The sequence below is a fragment of the Leopardus geoffroyi genome, chromosome D3 (assembly GCF_018350155.1).
Source record: "Leopardus geoffroyi isolate Oge1 chromosome D3, O.geoffroyi_Oge1_pat1.0, whole genome shotgun sequence".
Lineage (NCBI taxonomy): Eukaryota > Metazoa > Chordata > Mammalia > Carnivora > Felidae > Leopardus > Leopardus geoffroyi.
Window position 1 is genome coordinate 6726452 of NC_059339.1, and position 17347 is coordinate 6743798.

The window sequence follows — 17347 nt, forward strand, 5'->3', positions numbered from 1 at the left end:
CTCAGAGCCTGGAGCCTGCTTCGGATTCTGTGTCTCCCTCTCTATTTCCCTCCCCCGCTCGTTTTCTCTCTCTCTCTCTCTCTCTCTGTCTAAAATAAATAAACATTAAAAAAAAACTGGGAGCAGCCCAGGGCCAGGGTCACTACCGCCTGTTCTCCGGTTCCCGGGGGTGGCTGGGTGAGGAGAGCCACGTCTCCTTGTTTTCCCTCCCAGTGCTGGCCCCGGAGGGACTGACGATCCCCTGAGCTGTGGTCACACTGGTGAGGGGGCTGCGGAGTGATGGACAGGGGGCAAGGCTTGGGGGCAGAGCGAGCCTCCTCTTAAGAGCCTCTTCCATCAGTTGTTAACGAATACTAGTCTGATTTTTGCATGTTTTATTTTTATTTATTTACTTTCTTAAATATTTTTTTAATGTTTATTTTTGAGAGAGACAGAGAGCGAGCAGGGAAGGGGCAGAGAGGGGGACAGAGGATCCAAAGCAGATCTGAGCTGTCAGCAGAGAGCCGGATGCAGGGCTCAAACTCACAAACCATGAGATCACGACCTGAGCCGAAGTCGGATGCTCAACCGATTGAGCCACCCAGGGGCCCCATTTTTGCATATTTTAAATAACGGCTTTATGGAGATACAATTCACATCCCCTACAATTCACCCATTTAAAGTGTGCAAATTCAATGGTTTTTAGTACAATTGACCCTTGAACATCACAGGTTTGAACTGTCCACTTATACATGGATTTTTTTCAATAGATTTGGGACAGGTCTGTAAATGTATTTCCTCTTCTGAATTTCTTAGTAATTTGTTTTTTCACTGGCTTCCTTTATTGTAAGAATACAGTATTTATTAATACATAGAACATATACCAAATACGTGTTAATGGACTGTGATATCGGTCAGTCTGTGGTCAACAGTAGGCTGTTAGTAGTTACGTTTCTGGAGAGTCAAAAGTTATACACAGATCCTCAATCACTCGGGGTGGGGGGAGCCCCATAAGCCCTGTGTTGTTCAAGGGGAACTGTATATTGCCGGATGTCTGTAATCATTGCCACGATGAGTTTTAGGACATTTTCATCACTCCTAGACACCTCCCCCTGTTGCTCCCTGAACCCCAGCCCCTGGCAGCCATTCATCTGTTTTCTGCCTCCATGGATTTGCCTGCTCCGGACATCTCATATAATGGAATCATACACTATGTGGCCTTTTGTGACCAGCTTCTTTCCCTGAGTGTCATATTTCCAAGTTTATTCATGTTGTAGCATGTGTTAGTGTTTCATTCTTTTTTAAGGCAGAACAATACCCATTGTATGGATGGACCACATTTTGGGTTTCCATTTTTATTTTTTATTTTTATTTATTTTTAATTTTTAAAAAATTTTTATTCATTTTTGAGAGATAGAGACAGACTGCAAGTGCGGGAGGGGCAGAGAGAGAGGGAGACACCGAATCCGAAGCAGGCTCTGGGCTCTGAGCTGTCAGCACAGAGCCTGGTGCTGGGCTTGAACCCACAGACCATGAGATCATGACCTGAGCCAGAGTTGGACGCTTAACCAACTGAGCCACCCAGGCGGCCTGATTTTTATTTTTCAAGAGAGAGAGTAAGAGAGCAAGCAAGGGATATGGGCAGAGGGGGAGAGGGGGAGAGAGAGAGAGAGAGAGAGAGAGAGAATCCTTTTTTTTTTTAATTTTTAAAAAATGTTTTATTTATTCTTGAGAGAGAGAGACAGAGCACAAACAGGAGAGGGGACAGAGTGAGAGAGGGACACAGAATCGGAAACAGGTTCCAGGCTCTGAGCTGTTAGCACAGAGCCCGACGAGGGGCTTGAACTCACAAGCTGTGAGGTCATGACCCAAGCTGAAGTTGGGTGCTTTACCCACGGAGCTACCCAAGCACCCCAAGAATCCTTTTTTTTTTTTAAGTTTATTTATTCATTTTGAGAGAAAGAGCCGGGGAGGGGCAGAGAGAGAGAGAGAGAGGATCCTAAGGAGGCTCCTGTCAGTTCAGAGCCCAACACGGGGCTCAAACCCACGAACCATGAGATCATGACCCAAGCTGAAATCAAGTCAGATGTTTAACTAACTGAGCCCCTCAGGCACTCTGAGAGAGAGGGAGAGAGAGGATCTTAAGCAGGCTCCATGGCCAGTGGAGAACTCGATCCCATGACCCTGGAATCATGACCTGAGCCAAAATCAAGAGTCAGACACTCAACCGACTGAGCCACCCAGGCGCCCCCCTTTTGCCATTATTAAAGGGTGATTTTCCATCTCAAGCAGAGTTCTGAGCTGCCGAGGGGATCAGGGGAACACTGAGTAGAGAATGTGAACAGCACAAACTGTGGCTTCCAAGAGGGGCGCCCGAGGGTGGAGGGTGTCCTTTCCCTGAGCAGCCGCCCGGGAGGGAGAGGGAAGAATTAGGAGACCAGGAGCAAGAGTGCCCGTTTCAGGTTTCCTGGTGACTTTTCTTTCCTGTTTCCATGTGAGACAGGGACATACTCTGCCTCAGCCAAGACGGTGGTCTCTCTGAAGGAGGCCTGGGTCCCACGGCTGGCACCCTGGAGCGTGTATGTCCCGAGGCCTTGCTTTGAGGTGGCCTCTACTGCCTCAGGGAGCCTTGCGGGCAGATCTAGAAGGAGCCCAGGTTAGAGCCTGCCTGATTGATCACAACCCAGGGATTAGGGGAGGGCAGTTAAGCATTTGTTGAATCTTGCTCTAATTGTCTCCTCTTTTCAGACAGAATGACTAGTAATCCTCCTGTTTAAGGCTGTGCTTTGTGAACAATAGAGTCTTGGATTGAAAGGCACCATACCTCTCAGCTGTTTGCAGGCCACACCCGAGCCGTGGCTGGTTCTGAGTTCTGGAGGTTACAGCCAGGGGTCCAGGGGTCGCAGGGAAGATTCTGTAGCAGGTGGGGCCTGCTCCACCCGCCCCCAAGTGTGAGTGCAGAGCACTGGCTGGAGGAATTCTCCACCGAACTGCTTTACTGTAGGGCCACGTCCGGGTCCAAAACTAAGCAGCAGGGCAAGGAGGCGCAGAGAAACAGCTCCGGGACCGTCTCCCAGAGGCGGGCGCCGCTGGACGCTTTGTGCGCTTTTTTTTTTTTTTTTTTAAATTTTTTTTTTTCAACGTTTATTTATTTTTGGGACAGAGAGAGACACAGCATGAACGGGGGAGGGGCAGAGAGAGAGGGAGACACAGAATCGGAAACAGGCTCCAGGCTCTGAGCCATCAGCCCAGAGCCCGACGCGGGGCTCGAACTCCCGGACCGCGAGATCGTGACCTGGCTGAAGTCGGACGCTTAACCGACTGCGCCACCCAGGCGCCCCTTTGTGCGCTTTTTAAGTTTCACTCTCGCATCAGCCCTGCAAGGCGGGGGCGATGGCTGAGGGCTTCTCCGTGCAGGGCGTTCTCCCGGCTTGTGAGTGGATCGGGGCAGCTGTTACTCTCCAAGGCTGGAGTCCCCTGTGCACAGTGGGTGGCCCAGGGAGGAGGGCTGGTCTTCATAGGAATTGCAGGCTGGTGGAGATGTGGGGCGAGGCTTCCTGGGTCTGACAGCCGAAGGCTCTGGGTGGTGGCCCCGCCTGGGGGTTGTAATGTCACCGTCTTTTAAAATCGAGGCACCCGGCCATCTCAGTCGGTGGAGCACACAGCTCTTGATCTCGGGGCTGTGAGTTTGAAACCCCGCGTTGGGTGTAGAGATTCCTTAAAAATAAAGTCTTAAAAAATAAATAAATAAAATATATCAGCAGGGCTGCCCCTTATGTTTGTTTGGCAGCAGGCACTTCTTGCATTTGGGCCTTAAACAGATGGTGACGCTGGCCTCTGTGTCCCCCCTGCCCCCCGCTCACCCCCACCCAGGCCTGTGCGGGAGAAGGGTCATCGGCATTGAGAACCACCACCCCTATGTGGAGAAGTTAGATTTATGGACTTGATAACCTCCCTGTCCTCTGTGGTGGTGAGGACAAAGTGGGCAAAGCTGAGACGCCTCTGTTCTCTCAGAGACAGAAGGCAGCTCTCAGGCCGTGTGTTTCACCTGTGTCCTGCCTCTGAGCGGCTGTTCCCGGGGTCACGCATCACTCGGGCGCTTCCGGAAGCCTGTCTCCTAATGAAGTGGCTGCGGAAGGTGATCCTGCCGTGAAGTCAGGCACCTCAGAGCAGGTGAGGAGCAGGACCGAGTGAGGAGGCGCTCCTTGCTGTTTCTCCAAGGCCGCTGGTGGCTGGCGGCCCGGCCCCATCAGCGAGGGGGTGACCGTGTGAGCCGCCTGCCCCTGTGCTGCTTCTCGGGAGCCTTCCTCCTGGGTGCCTACAGCCACACACCCCCCAGCGAGCTGCCAGCCTGTCCTCCCCGCTCCGAAGAGTCCCGGCAGGTTCCCGCAGGGGGCCTCGAGTCACACACGAGTCTCGAGTCTCGTGAGCCATTAGAGCGGCTGCTGATGTTTAGTGAGTGTTGCCCAGCCCCCGGGGCCCATGCCGGACGCTTCTCTCACGTGATCTCATCTCATCTTCCCAACGATCCCACCAAGTCCGCACCATGATTAACCTTATTTTGCGAATGTGGGAACACAGAGATGAGGGGACGTGGCGGGGCCCCACCAGCCTGGCTTTGGACTCCTTTTGGAGGCCCCGCTGCCTGGCGGGGGGCCCCTGGGGTCCCCGGGCAGGACACAGTGCCTCTCAGAGCTTCACTTTCTACATCTGTGGAAAGAAGAGGGACAAGCCGGCCTCCCAGCTCTGCCCTGAGGATAAAAGGACATGGGCTGGGACTGGACTTATCAGTGTCCACGGTGGCCCCCTGCCGTCACAGCCCCGCTGACCTGTGTAGCCCAGGGATGTTGGGGAAAGGATGGAGTGTGACGGCCGGCCAAGGCACAGTGTGGCGTGCGCCGTCCTCTCCTGCGGATCTCTTGCTCTGGGAAGCCGGCCACCACGTCCTGAGGACCGGCCAGCCGCTCTCTGGAGAGGTCCGGAGAGGTCCGGAGAGTGAGGAACTGAGGCCTCTTGCCCACAACCAGCCCTAACTTCTTGGTCCCATGAGTCAGTTCCCTCACGAGTGGCTCTTCTGGCCCCAGTCAGGGCTTCCGATGTCACTGCAACCCTGGTCAGCATCTTGGCAGTGACCTCCCGAGAGATCTGGAGCCCGAACCACCCAGCCGAACCGCTCTTAGGGTCTTGAGGCACAGAAACAGTATGAAACTAACGTTTATTGTTTTTTTTTTTTTAATTTTTTTTAACATTTATTTATTTTTGAGAGACAGAGAGAGACAGAGCATGAGTAGGGGAGGGGCAGAGAGAGAGAGAGGGAGACACAGAATCCGAAGCAGGCTCCAGGCTCCGAGCTGTCAGCGCAGGGCTCCACGTGGGGCTCAGAGTCCCGAATGGTGAGATCATGACCTGAGCCACAGTCAGACTCTTAACCGACTGAGCCAACCAGGCGGCCCATATGATTATTTTTTTACAAAGTTTATCTATTTTGGGAGATAGCGTGCACTCATATGCACGCATGGCAGAGAGAGAGGGAAAGAGAATCCCAAGCAGGCTTCATGCTGTCAGTATAAAGCCCAGTGTGGGGCTCGAACTCATGAACAGTGAGATCATGACCTGAGCCACAGTCAGCTTAAACCGACTGAGCCACCCAGGCGCCCCTAAACGTTTATTGTTTTAAACAACTCAGTTTTGGGGTAATTTGTTACCCAGCCGTAGACACCCAACACAGAGTGCCATACGTGCTCTTTCCTTTCTGATGTTTCTCTAAGCGTTCCCTGTTCGTGGGGCAAATCTCGTCGTCTTTCCAGTGGCCACAAAGGTGCCCGTTGGTCGGCTCTCCCTCATAATTGCAGGTCTGTTGGCTGGCAGGAAGGCCTTTACACAGAGCACTGTGGTTTGTCACATTCAGAACGCAAAGGTCACGACATCTGCTTTGCCAGTACACAGAACTTGCCGTCCTTGGGCTGAGCTTGATGGCTGGCAGGGAGGTGACGGGGCACAGGGAGGCAAAGGAGGACGGAGCCTGGTGCACAGATCCCTGGCTGACCCACTGGTTTCTCTGGTTTCGTTTGCATGTGTGCTTTTGTTGAGGGCGAGGCAGGGATGTTCTGGAACTTTTCAGTCTGAGGATGGGAGGAAAATTTGTCTTCTTTCTCCCCAACATTCCTTGTCTTTCTCTTCCCTTGGCACAGTTTTACAAACCACTTGGGACTGGAGTGGTTCTCTTTTTCCCGGGTTGGTCTGCAGAGAGCAAGGCCTGGGCCCGTCGGAGAACCGAGGGCAGCTGCTGGTCTTTGCGGGACAGGGCTCTGGACCGGTGGCAAGGGTGGCGAGGGCTCCCTTTGGAAGTGGGCCGGACGTCAGAAGGCCACAGAAAGAAGACAAGGAAGGTGCAGGCTGGGCAGGGAGGCCTGGGTGCAGTTGGCCTGCTTTGTGGGAGCCAGACTGGCTGGGGGGTCAGAAGAACTGCCCTGGCCTGAGGACAACGTGCACTTACAGCCTCTGCCAGTGATGCCCCTGCTGCTGGCACAAAACATGCAAACAAACTGACCTGGCTGGCCAGTTTTAAGAGAGTGCCCTGGGGGTCGGGTGGGAGTGGAGACAGTTTTACAACCTCACGCTTCTCCACCTTTGCACACAGGGACCCTAGATATTCCCTGTAAGATGCCTCACTGAAGTCCGGGTGACTGCCATGTCCTGAAGGACTTGTCCCTTACCTTCTCAGTCTCCAGAAAAAGTAAGGTGACTTCATGTGGGATGAGGAGAGAGACCGCTGTGTTCAACTTGGTTTGGTCTGCTCTGTCTTATTGACTTTATGTGCCTTTAAATTTTTTTCTTAATGTTTGTTTGTTTATTTTTTTTAAAGTTTATTTATTTTTTTTTTGAAAGAGAGAGTGTGTGCAAGCAGGGGAGGGGCAGAAGGAGAGGGAGACAGAGAGAATCAGAATCCCAAGCAGGCTCCACACGGTCAGCATGGAGCCCGATGTGGGGCTTGAACCCACAAACCGTGAGATCATGACCTGAGCCAAAACCAAGAGTTAGACACTTAACTGAGCCACCCAAGAGCCCCAAATGTTTATTTATTTTTGAGAGAGAGAGTGTGTGTGCAAGTGGGGTAGGGGCAGAGAGAGCGGGGGACAGAGGGCTCTGTGCTGATCATGACCTGAGCTGAAGTCAGGCACTTAATCGACTGAACCACCCAGGCGTCCCCGTATGTGCCTTTAAAAAGCTTTGTTGTACGTATTTCATTGTCTAGTTATCCCTAATTAATTCACTCAACAGAGCTTATTTAAAAAAAAAAAGCGCAACACTTTTTATTGAGCTGTAACAAATATGTAGAAAATGTACAAATACTAAGTAAGTGTATTGCTGATGACATTGTGTAGACTGACTCCAGACCAACTAACAGGACATCATTAGTCCCCAGAAGCTCCCACCACTTGTCTGCCAGCCAGCTTCCTTTTTTTTTTTTTTTTAAGGTTATTTACAGAGAGAGAATGAGCAGGGGAGAGACAGAGAGAGGGAGACAGAGGATCTGAAGCAGGCTCTGCGGACAGCAGTGAAGCAGATGTGGGGCTCGAACTCACAAACTGCAAAATCATGACCCAAGCTGAAGTCGGATGCTTAACTGACTGAGCCACCCAGATGCCCCCCCCCCCACCTTGCCTTCTAAAGCCATCAGCAGCTTTTGAACGGCACTCGCATGCCAGACATTGTTCTGAATCCTGGAGATTGAGCAGTGAAAAAGATAAACTGTTTGGCGATGCTAAAATGCCAGGAAGGAAAATAAGAGAATAGAGTGGAGAGACAGGATAGGGTCGTAGGGGTTTTAGGTAGCATAGTCAGAGAGGACCTCTCTGTAGAAACCTACATAGACTTAGGAAACAAGTCATATAATGTCTGGGAAAGAAGGAACGACAGGTGCAAAGGCCCTGAGGTAGTAGTGTGCTTGGCAAGTTTGAGGAACAGTGGGGAAGCCAGGGTGGCTGGAGCCAAAGGAGACAGAAGAGGTGCTGGGAGACAGTCAGGGGCCCAGTCTTGGAAGACTTGGAGGTCATGGTAGAGACTCTGGTCTCGATTCTAAGTGTGAAGAGAGTTGCCGGAGGGTTTGAGATGGAGGAGTGACGTACCCTATGTACGTTTTTAAGTGCTCGCTTTGGCCGCCCTGGACTGGTAACGCCCCGGGAGACCAGATAGAAATTCAGTGCTGCAGGAGCCTACCTAGCACAGTGGTTACTGAAGAGGTTTGCAGATAGCCTTTAGGAAGTGGCACAGAGGGGAGCGAATCACCTCTGTGAAGGAGGTGAAAACAGCTTGCCCTTTAGCTATGTGCGGGGACTCCCATGTCTCCCTTGGCGGGTGTGGGCTTTCGGGTGTCCCCTGGGTCTCTGAGCTCCTGGGACGTCCGAGCCGGGCACGGAGATACTCCTCTCCTGCCGCACCCCAGCCGCGTTCTGAGGGAGTTAATGCACTCTCAGTGCTGACCAGTGCAGCTGGCTGAATGGGACTAAGTACGTGGATCTTGGGCTTGACATGGGAGACCTTCAGGAGAAACCAGGCCAGTATAGCCCTGCTGTGGGCTGCCCCAGGGGATCTGCTCTGAGAACTTTACCGCTGGCTTCTAGGGACTCGCGTAGTCCTGATGTCAGAGCTGCGGAAGCTGGCGGGAGTTCTGGCACTGCTTGCTCGGGGCTCCGTTCTGTGCCTCCCTCCACCACTCCCAACCTCCTCCCTTCCTTCTTTCTTTCTTTCCTTCCTTCCTCCCTTCCTTCCTTCCCTCCCACTTTCCTTCCTCCCTCCCTTCCTCCACCCCGCCCTCCTTCTTCCATCCATCTCCAGAAACCTTTTCTTTCCCAAACAGAAATTGTGTCCCCATTGAGCACTAATCCTCAATTCCCCTGTCCCCATCACCACCCCTCTCCTTTCTGTCTCCTCGAATCTGCCAATTCTAGGCACCTCCTGGAAGTGGAATCCTAAAGAATTTGTCCTTTTGTGTCTGCCCACTGTCACTTAACATAATGCTTTCAAGGTTCGCCCATGCTGCTGGGGGTGGACTTTTTAGAAACAAGTGGGGTGTTAGCACTGCATGCCTGCCCCTGTCCCCAGAGTTACCAAGAAACAAAGGGGGAAGAGCAGGGCAGGTCCTGGATAAAGTAACTCACTTCGTCCCTACGCCCTGAAGGCTTGGGCTCCACAGCCCCTGGCCTCACCTGTCTTCACTTCTCCAGGTGGGCACACCTTGAAACCAAGGCTCCCACCCCACATTTCGTCCTCCGTGGAGCATATGACCACTGGAGATTCACTCACCGCGGGTCCCAGGTTACGTGCTCGTGCACTTCCCAACTCAGGCTCATTTTTCCCTTCTGTGAAATGGGTCTCAGGCCCTGACTCTCAGGTCACCTTTGACCCGATTCAGCCGGCTTCCCACAGCCAGACTGGACCTGACCCCGGTGTGCCAGGCTGACTGCGGGCAGGGCGGGGGGAGGAGTGCTTCTCAGACTATGACTTTTTTATTTATTAAAAATTAATTAAGGGACTTTGATGTATCAGGACTTAAGAGGGGCTGACAGGTCACATGGTCTCTGAAAGCACAGGGCTGGTAATCCATTTAAAAAAACATTTTCTTCTTCTTCTTTTTAATTTAATGGAGGAAATCATTAGCTGGGAAATTGGTAGAACTGATTTATTCCTGTTTTGGGGAGGGGGAATGAAAGAGAAAATCTGCTCTAATTGCTGCTTGTTCTAGAAGTATGTCAGCAAAACATTCCCATTAGCTGGGCCCGGTATGGGTGGAGGCAGAACGCTGAGATTTCTTCCCCACATTCAAATCGTACTCTGAGTGGGGGCAGGGGGCTCTTTCTGGGCCCAGGTGGGTGGCCATCGTGTCCTCGTGTCCTCAGTGACACATCTTAAAAGTCCCAGCAGACCTGCGTTGGCCCCTGGGGCACATCCTGGTGGCAGCCCTGTTGCCCAAGAGCCCCAGGGATCTCCTCCTCAAGCCCTCGTTCCCAGGGACACGGGACCAGGACCCCCATCTGGGAAAAAGGACTACGTGCCTCTTGGGCTCCATCCGGTTCCAAGGAGAGGCAACTGCGTTCACCCTAAAAATAACCAAACATGCAAACAGCTTCAAAACATGCAAATGTTTTTCATATCTGTGGGCCAAATAATTTAAAGGTACAGCTGTTTTTCCACTGTCCCAATCTGTTTGTTTTCCCCCCGGGCGGGGTGGGGCTCTGGCCTGGTCTGGGGCACTTCTGGGGTCACTGTCTTCCAGCACAGTGACCTGGCTGAGGTTCAGCCGGGCACGGAGGCCTAGCCACACGCTCCCGGCACCTGTCTTATGGTAGACGTCTCCTGCCCTGGGGACACCCCAAATCTGGCAAGAGGTGAGCACCCCCTTGCACTGTCTGTCACCCCTTCAGGCTTGCTGTGCATGCGGAGGGGTCTGCCTAATCCCATTTTCCAAGGTTGTCTGGCCCAGAACGTAGGTAAATGAGTTTGCAGGAGTAGGGGGCTATCAATAGGCAGGCAGGATGTGGAGAAGGTGAAAGGCAAGGGACCACCAAGGTTGCGAGGCTCAGACTCTCAGAGGACCCCAGGTCCCCTAAATCCATGCCAGAGACAGCTGCCCTGCTGGGTGCCCGCCTCCCCCCCACCCCCAGTGGCAGAATCGGATGCTCCAGGCCCTTACTCACCTCTCGCTCTCCTCCCTCCCCATTCAGAACCAGCTACTGTGAGCCTTCAAAGCACATAGTCACATCCGTGGCAGGGGGACTCTGTCTGTTCCTGTTAATCCTTCCGTAGACATGCCACCTCTGGGGAGAAAGCCCATCAAGTGGGGGAGTCCTGTGGTGCTGAGTGTGGTCACCCCTCCGGATGGTGGGCGAGACTCCAGGGTGAGAGTGGGAGCCGGTCCGCAGTGGGGGGAGGGGTGGGCTCACCTCCGCAAAGTTTTTACTCATGCATTCGTTCATTCGTTTGTTCATTCGTTCGTTCATTCGTTCATTCATTCGAAAGATGCGTTCAGTGTCTGCTGGGTACCAGGTGTTCTTATAGGCCCTGGGGGGACAGCAGTGAATACAACCAACCCACAGCCTGCCCCCTCCCCCCCCCCGAACCTCCGTTCCAAGGGGAGAAACGGCTTTTTTTTTGTTTTTTAAAAAAGAACACGCTGCACCATGGATGGATCTGAAGACATGCTAAGTGAGAGAAGCCAGACACAAAAGGGCAAATACGGCACCATTCCGCTTGTATGAGAAACCCAGAGGACTCCGATCCACAGGGACAGACAGTAGAAGGGTGGGTGCTTGGGGCTGGGGACCGGGAATGGGGAGTTGCTGTGAAAAGGGGACAGAGTCTCAGTTGTGCAAGATGAAGGGGATCTGGAAGTGGGTGGAGGTGACGGCTGCACGACAGTGGGACTGTACTTCACGCGGCTGAACTGGACACTTAAAAATGGTTAAGATGGCAAATTTGATGTTATGCATTTTACCACAGTTTTTAAAAATTTATTTTTAAGAGAGAGAGAGAACCAGCAGGGGAAGGATAGAGAGAGGGGGAGACAGAGGATCTGAAGCGGGCTCCATGCTGACAGTAGAGAGCCCGACGCGGGGCTCAGACTCACAAGCCGTGAGATCACGACCTGAGCCAAAGTCGGACGCTTAACCGACCGAGCCCCCCAGGTGCCCCTGTATTTCACCATAGTTTAAAAAATAAAAACAGAAGGAGAAGAAAAAGTAGGTGGAATCTTCAATAAGGCACAAGCTGTGCAGTAAGTGAGGAAGGTCAGGCCGGTGCTGGGTTGGGGTTAAGGTTCAGAAGGGGCCCAGAGCGGAGGCCGCAGGAGGGGAGGGGGCTCTGCGCGCAGGGCAGGAGGGTGCTGATGCTGGGGAGGCCGGCAGGGTGGGGTCTGAGTGGGTGAGACCAGGCCACTTGGGGCACGGGTTTGAGGCGGATGCCTGTGGCCCTTCTGTTGGGGGAGGCTGAAGACACTCGGGAAGCGAAGAGAAGGCTTTGCTGGGGGCCGGGGGGCGGACAGGCTGGGGCTCCTTGTCCTCGGTAGCATTTCCCAGCTCTGGGTGACCCACACCTGTTCATGGGCTCACACCAGGAGCTGTGGTTCTTTGTGGCAACTTTTTCTGAGTCCTCCCTGCCACTCCCCAAATGCCACTTCTCCCTCCCCCGCGTGGGCTGGTTGGGGTAGGTCAGGGCCGGGAGTGGGGTGGCTTGGCTAGGTTTCAGTTTCTGCCGTTCAGGCGTTTGAAGCTGCACAGACTCCTGGAAGCACACAGCTGCCCCTGGGCCCTTGACCTGCCCTGGTGTGGGGCCCTCCTGCCCTTCCAGAGTCGCTTCTGAGGAGGCCCGTGCAGACTGGGCAGGGCCGGGGGCTGGGCTTCAGCCCCGACTCTTCCTGCCTTGCCCATGCTCTTGTCCATCGGGGTCTGAGTTTCTGCTTCTGCAAAGCGAGAAGGTCGGATGGGAGTCTGGTCCGGATTCCAGTCCAGACTCTGTGATGGCGGACGGCATCTGCCAGAGCTGCTGTGTGCATATGGGAAGGTCTCCGTGGGTGCCCAGCCCGGGACCGGGGACCTTCTGCGCGTCCCCACAGGGGTCCCTGCTGCCACTTGTAGGAGTTGGGGGAGGGTCTGTTCGAATCCTGTAGCTGTAGCCCAGACATTCCAGGAATGACCTTAGGAGTTGCTGGGGGAAACGGCAGGAGATGGGGTTCTAGAATAGGGGTCTGGGGCCAGTAGGGGCGGCAAGAGAGGGGCAGCGGTTCACGGATCTGCGTCATTATGGAGTCCACCGAGCCCACTGCCCAGCCAGCCCCTCTTTTGTTCCCTGAGAGGCCAACCACCTGCCCTCTGTCTGTTTAGAGGGGGCCTCAGGGGCCAGGCTCCACTGCCGGGACTGTGTGGGGTAAGTAGGGAGAGAGACGGATGGAGGAGGAGGACCGTGGAGCTGGGTGCCCCCTCTCAACAAGTCCTGAGGGCTGTCTAGGGTGGTCACCACCAGCCCCACACGGCTACTTAATTTTAATCTTAAACTAAAGTGAGGTAAAATGAAAAGCTTCATTTCCCAGTCACAGGAGCCCCATGTCAGGTAGTAAATAGCCGCACGAGCTGGTGACAGCCATACAGGACAGTACGGGCAGAATACGTCCGTCCTTGAGGAAAGTTCTACTGCGTAGTGCCCGTCTTGTTTCTGGTGCAACCCCACGATGGCGATTGTTGCCCCCATTTTACAGATGAGAAAGCTGAGGCTCAGAGAAGAGAATGACGTGCTAGTCATGGAGCCGGTGGGTGCCAGAGAGTTCTAGAACCTGGGTCCATCAGGTCGCAGAGCACGGATGTGGGGTTGCTGTGCTCATGTGTCCTGTTGCCCAGAGAGCTGCTTCTCGGGACCAACGAGACCAAAGGCCCACCTGCTGGCCACACGCAGGTGTGTACTGGGACCCCTGCCACCTGTGCTCTGTTACCTAGTGGGGAGCGATCTTTAATGAAAAGGCAAAGGAGCCTCGCAGCCTGCACCCTTGAGACCAAATCCCTCAGCAGGGGCTTCCGGCGATGTCTCCAAAAAACTCTTTTTATTCATTCATTTATTTTTATTTTCAAAATATATACATTTTATTTATTTTTTTAAATGTTTATTCATTTTTGAGAAAGAGACAGAGCACAAGCAGGGGAGGGTCAGGGAGAGGGAGACACAGAATCCGAAGCAGGCTCCAGGCTCTGAGCCGGGGCTCGAACTCACGAACCGTGAGGTCATGACCTGAGCCAAAGTCCGATGCTCAACCGACTGAGCCACCCAGGTGCCCCGTAAAATATATACATTTTAATATTTTATTTATTTTTGAGAGAGAGAGAGAGATGGGCAGAGAGCGAGGGAGACAGAGAATCTGAAACGAGCTCTGCAGACAGCAGCGAGCCTGATGCAAGGGCCCAAACTCTCAAACGGTGAGATCATGACCTGAGCCGAAGTTGGACGCTTAACCCACAGAGCCACCCAGGTGCCCCCCGAAAACTCTTTCTAAAAGTGAGAGAGCTGGGGCACGTGGGTGGCTCCGTGGGTTAAGTGTCCAACTCTTGCTTTCGGCTCAGGTCATGATCTCACAGTTTGTGGGGTCAAGCCCCACATCAGGCTCTGCACTGACAGAACCAACCCTGCTTGGGATTCTCTCTCTCTCTCTCTCTCTCTCTCTCTCTCTCTCTCTATCCCCCCCCCCGTCGCCTCTCCCCTGCTCGCATGCATGCTTGCACTCTCTCTCAAAATAAATAAATAAACATCTTTAAAAATTGAGGAAGCAATAGCCAAAAGGTGGAAACAACCCACATGTCCATCGAAAGATGAATGCATGTGGTGTATCCATCCAGCGGACTACGCACAGGAATGAGGCACAGACACAAAAGGCCACACACTGTACGATTCCGTTTATGTGGGATGTCCAGAATAGAGGAGTCCATAGAGGCAGAGAATAGATTGGTGGTTGCCAGGGGCCGGGGGAAGGGGAAGGGAAAGCGAATGGTATCAGGTCTTGGGGTGATGAGAATGTTCTGGAACTAGATGGAGATGGTTGCACAGCATTGTGAACGTACCACATGCCCCCGAACTGCGTACTTTAGAACGGCTAAAGTGGTAAATTGTAGGTTATGTACGTTTTGCCACCCTGAAGAAGTGGCACAGAATGGCAGAATCTAGGTGGTGTGGGTAGGGATGTCCTCTATAATATGTTACAGCATTGCCCTGTGTCTGAACATTTTCATAATAAAGGGTCAAGGGGAAAAGACTGAAGGGAGGGGCGCCTGGCCGGCTCTGTCGGTGGAAGGTGCGACTCTTGATCCCGGGGATGTGAGTGTGAGCCCCTCGCTGGGCCTAGAGCTTACTTACTTAAAAATAAATAATAGGGGCGCCTGGGTGGCGCAGTCGGTTAAGCGTCCGACTTCAGCTCAGGTCAAGATCTCGCGGTCCGTGAGTTCGAGCCCCGCGTCGGGCTCTGGGCTGATGGCTCAGAGCCTGGAGCCTGCTTCGGATTCTGTGTCTCCCTCTCTCTCTGCCCCTCCCCCGTTCATGCTCTGTCTCTCTCTGTCCCAAAAATAAATAAACGTTGAAAAAAAATTAAAAAAAAAATAAATAAATAATAAATACATAAATTTAAAGATAAATGAAAAGACTGTGAAAAGAAAGTGTTTGCAAGGCTGTGGCTTTCACGCTGGACTCCAGCATGGGCTACCCTTTGATCTTTTCTGTGTCAGGACAGTGAGGCCAAGCCCTCTGTGCTGGCTTCAGGCTTTGCTGGTCGATGTTGGGGAGCAAGGAGAGGTGGGGTGTTGGGGGATATGCCTGCCGTGGAGAGAGGGTTCCTCAGGTGGTGGTGTTTCCCAGTGCCCATGCCCCTCACTGTCCCCAGCCGCTGGGGCGTCCCAGCGCCTGGGAATGCAGATTGGGAGAGGGTGGTGGGGTTATCATCCTTGTCGCAAGGAATGGAGACCAGAGGCCCCAAGCCAGGCCTCCTGGCTCCCTCCCCAGCCCCATTTCTGCTGCCCGGAGTCTGAGTGAGCCAGTGGCAAAGGCCCGCCCTGGAGCCGCCCTGGAGTCGGGCTCTGCACGGAAGCAGCAGGGCCACAGCAGGCAGGTGGGAGCACGTGTCCGCTGAGCTCCCCCCACCCACCTCTGCATCGGTGGCCTGGACCAAAGAGCCCTCGGCAGGGGACACGCTTGTTCCTCAGGGTGGGCAACGTGGCTGACGCTCCTGGGGCCCGAGACTCGGGGTTCGGCCACTCTGATTTGTAGAAATGGGGAGGCAGGTGGAGGTCCACCCTGCCTCCCCAGACGCCAGGGCCCCTGGTGTCGCCCAGGCCATTGGAGGGGCTCTGTCTCCGTCCCCGTGGCCTGCCCGGCAGCGAGACCTCAGATGAGGGCACAGCTCTCCACAGGCCGCGCGTGATGGAGCAAGGAGCCCGGTGAGAAAGCCCCAGGCTCCTGCCCCAGCCCCCTTCTCCTGCCGGTGCACAGGGCTCCTTGCCCCACTGGGCCGCCCGTGGGCCCGAGGCTCCGGCGGGGGGAGGCTGCGCCCGGAGAAGGTGGGGATTGGCTCTCCGCTGACGCCTTCCCTCTGGCATATGGCTCCTCCGCCCGCCTCAGGCTCTGCCAGCGGCTCCCCCTTCTCCATGGCAACTTCGCTCAGTGGTCCCAGTGGAGGAGAGAGAACCAATTCTCCCTCTTCCCTCCCTCCCTCTCCTCTCCCCACCCCTTCCTCCTGGCCTCCCTTCCTCCTGCGTCCCCGCCAGCCCTGGACTCCCGCGTCTGTCTGTCCCTCCGTCTGGGGACCTCCACGCTTGGGGTGCGCTCCTGCCACGGGCATGGGTCGCCGGCGGAGCTGCAAGCCGGGGGCGGCTCCCTGAGGCCCGGCAGGCAGCATGGGGAGCTGGGCCGGCCTCCGCAGACATGGGGGGCTGCGGGCCGAGCCTTGGCCCAGGTCCTGCAGCGCGCAGCTCCAGCTCTCACACTCTGTCCCCTCTCTCCCCCTTCCTTACATTTTCCTCCTGAAAGGTAATGTTCTGCGAAAACTGTCACAGCCTTAGGACGGGTTTATTAGCAAGGAAGGCTCTGTCTGGTCACGTGGGCTGCTTGTTTTCTCCGAGTAGCTGGGATGGAGGGAGACGGGGAGGGAGAGGCATGGGCCACCTCGCCGCTGGGAAGGGGCATGGCAGAGTTGGGGGCACGGGGTCCCCTTCTGGGCACCCGTGAGTAGCCTGGCTCCTGCTTCCTGGTGCTTGGGGCCTCCGCTGTGAGTTGCACTTCCATTTTCCCGTGTAATTGCTACACAGCATGGATGGTCTGCTTTCCTGGACCTGGTCTGACCAGAGGAGGGGACGTTTCGAGGCACGCGCGTGCGCCCCAGATGGGGCAGAGCTCCCAAGTGGCCCTCGGAGGGTTTGGTTCTCTGCCTAGTTGTCTCTCACCTGAAAATGGAGTTCAGTGGGGGAATGTTTTGTCCTCGTAACCAAGAATTTCCGAGAGGATTGTGTAGCGAGAATCATCTGCTGGCTGGTTCCTGGCAGCACGGCCGTCTGTTTGGGACGGTCCCTCCGCAGAGTTTGGTTCAGGCAGGGTTTTAAGAACGCTGCCCAGTTCCCCATCTCCAGCCGTGGTGCTCAGGATGGCTTCTGAATGGCTCCCCTGGAGGGGACTGCCGAGGTCCCGAGGCAGTCTCCAGATTTGCACCCCAGGGTGGGCAGCCCCCTCCCCTCTACATCTGCCTCCCGGGGAACAGACGGACAGACCTCCCTTCCATCAACTGGAGCATCTTTATGTTGATGGAAAGTGAGGCCCAAAGGGAACGGATTTAGCACCCAGTTCTTAGAAG

The 17347-nt window shown here is 54.5% G+C and overlaps 1 protein-coding gene across 14 annotated transcripts in view; it reads left to right on the plus strand.

Moving 5' to 3' along the window:
* PITPNM2 (phosphatidylinositol transfer protein membrane associated 2) overlaps positions 1-17347 on the plus strand; it is a 145321-nt gene that overhangs the window by 48044 nt on the left and 79930 nt on the right. The window contains exon 1 of one of the 14 annotated variants that reach the window (XM_045457857.1): positions 16046-16530. The exons of the other annotated variants lie outside the window; for them this stretch is intronic. The gene's annotated coding sequence lies outside the window, so the exon portion shown is untranslated. Of the gene's footprint in view, positions 1-16045; positions 16531-17347 lie in introns of those variants that run through there. 14 annotated transcript variants of the gene reach the window in all.